We start from the raw sequence: 2,909 nt of genomic DNA, 5'->3' as shown, positions 1-2,909 counted from the left end.
GCTTCCATTTGTAGCCTTTCGTGTTTTCTAAAGACTGAAAGGTGGACAACGTAAGAACCTCAAATAATAATTTGTCAAAAAGAAATAAGTTTAACTTGAGAAAATGTTGAACATTTTTTGTTTATTTATCATCTTAGACAATTTTTTGATTGTCCTAAAAAATTTGTTCAATATGACTTAGGGCTTTTTGGATTTCATATAACGATTTGTAATTATTTTTGTTAATTCATTAAAAAATTAGATAAATCATTGAAAAAGTAGTTAATTTTGTTTACTTCCTACACCTAACTAAATTTGTGTGTGAATAAATAATATGAAAATACTCATCATTTACATGACAATGACAAACTAGAAAATCATGAGTGTAATTGCAAAATACTATTTTTTATAATTTTTATTTTTCATAGCAGTTGTTGTTGCACAAAGATTATTTTTACACAAAAAAACAGATTTTCACAGAAAAATTGAAATTCTCATGAAAAATTATATCTTTTGTAAGAGGTATAAGTATTCACTACAAAAGACTTAAGACACAAACTCCTTCATCTCTCTGACGCTTTGCAAAAGCAAAAGAAAATTAAAGAAATCAAACAAGTCAATCAAAAGTACATTTTAACAAAACTTTTAAAATTTCAAATAATTCTAATTCATTTATAAGTTAAAATATTAATGACAAATAATGTGACAAGAATCATTTGCTGACATTCTTCTTAATGCTTAAAATATATATTTTGACATAAAGATTAGTTTAAAAGACATATAACTGGCTATGGATCTTCGCTTTTACTGATATCATTAAGTGTTTTCAACAATTTTAATGAGATTTTATGTAAGATTTTAATATGATAACAAATTCTTAAAAGAATTTTAAAAGGATTTCTTATTTGTTTATTAATATTCCTATTTTGATTTTAAATAAATAAAGTTAAAATATATCTTATAAGTTTTCAGTAACAATTAAGTTCATTAAATTAAAAAGCAAAAGTTTTCTCATTAGATGAATAGTCGAGTATTTAACTGGTTTTAAAAGTAACTTTTTATTTTACTCAATTTCTTCAATTTGTTGCTTCTGGACTTTAGAACAAAGTTTTGCTGTAAAACTAAAACAAGTTCCTTCTTCATTACGTGTCAAGTAGGATGAGTTGCTGTAGTTAGTTTCTATATGAAAACAATCAATGTTTGTCTATATTTAATACACTTATGGATATCATCATTAAACGTATCAATTTTCAGTAAATACAGTAATAAACGGTTTGTTTAAACCCACTTAAAGATACTTTAGTTGTATTTTGTCACTTTTAAATTTTACATTAATATTAATGACACTATTTTGTTTACTTTGTATATAATTTGTTTTGGCTGGAAGCACAGTGGGTTTATGAGCTTAAATTGAATTCCATCATATTGAGAAAGATATAATGAAATTGTATTGATATTTGTATCTACATGACAGTATTAAGACTCATTACTACTTATGGATGGTATGAGGGGATGCATCACATATGACTGCTAGTGGTAATACACCTCTGCATGGATACGTAAACCTAAATCTTACTCTAGTTAAGAACCATGTTCTCATTTAAGAGACTAATCAAATTAGAGCTTATAGGGTAAACCTTTATAAAATATTGTAACGAAAGTATGTTTTTCTAATGGTTAAGAATAACATACCTTTCAGAATTTCTGACGAGATACTATAACGACATATACGAGTAGAAACGATAGGGTTGGATCTGAAATAATACAATATGGAATGTGGTTTAGAGACTGGAGTTTATTATGTTGACTATAGATTTCATATTATATTTGATACTGATTAGGATGTAAATTGCAAAACAGCTGAAAGTAATAACATATGAAAAGAGTTCAGCAGCTCTTTCAGCTTTGAAAAGTCAATTATTACATTTATTTTCATCTTTTAAAGAAAATGTGACTTGGTCAATTAATTTACCTCAAAATTTATTATAAGGCCATTGAATAGAGGTATTGATATACATGCAGCAATGAATTAAGCTGGAGGTCCAAACTACTCATAAAAGCATTACGCGCTATTCATACCTACTTCCCGTTCTATGCTTCAAGTTACATGCCACGCTTTTTATGCGTAATTTTTTTGTTTTATTTAAAAAAAAAACTTCGCGTTTTTCTACAGTTTTTATTTATTTTTCATCATTTTATTCAAATTGATAAATGCGCATTAAATAAAGAATATAAAATGTCAAAATCAGCTGACATGTTCGTGCGCCGCATGTGACGCTTGTAAAAGTAGAAAGTAGATCTACTTTAAGCATTCTACGAGTCAAAGCATTCTACGCTTTTGTGCTTGTAACTTTCATCATACAAATATAATGATTTTACTTTTTTGACAGACGCATAGAATGTGAGAATGCGTAGAAGGCGTGGTGTGCACATCCAGCTTTAAATAGTTAAAAGAAACGCCTTTCATGACATAATCATTAGCGTTTTATCTCATTATTTTAATACGACTGATCACATTGAAAGCGAGTAATTAACACTATAGCTTACCAATAATCATTTAAATAAGTAATTACAAATAGGGACTTTAAAAAGTTGTTTTGTTTTAAAGACAAAAGAAAAATTACTCCCACAAAATACTAACCTAGACATTTTGTTCGTTTTCCTAGCTACAACCCCACTGCTTAGTTATTTTATTGTGCATAAAGTCATTACAACAATACTTACAAGTAATGCAAATAATATGTAATAATTATTAAGCAGTAAATTGTTGTGTCAAAATGGGTCATTACTGAATGTTTGCTGGGTATGAACGAACGTATTAAAGTTCTAGCAAATATTTGATTTTTATAGCTCGAATTGTTTTTATCATTTCAATGTTTAATACTCTGTTAAACAAAAGAATTAACAAAATATACATTCGTTAGTTTTAC

The 2,909-nt window shown here is 27.2% G+C and overlaps 1 long non-coding RNA gene across 3 annotated transcripts in view; it reads right to left on the bottom strand.

Annotated features, from left to right (window-relative positions):
* Positions 1-2,909, bottom strand: part of LOC124421403 — a 15,313-nt gene that overhangs the window by 12,078 nt on the left and 326 nt on the right. The gene's annotated exons all lie outside the window — the stretch shown is intronic.

Source organism: Lucilia cuprina, chromosome 2 (assembly GCF_022045245.1).
Source record: "Lucilia cuprina isolate Lc7/37 chromosome 2, ASM2204524v1, whole genome shotgun sequence".
NCBI lineage: Eukaryota > Metazoa > Arthropoda > Insecta > Diptera > Calliphoridae > Lucilia > Lucilia cuprina.
The sequence above is the reverse complement of the archived record's forward strand: the minus strand, read 5'-3'. Positions and strand labels throughout refer to the sequence as shown.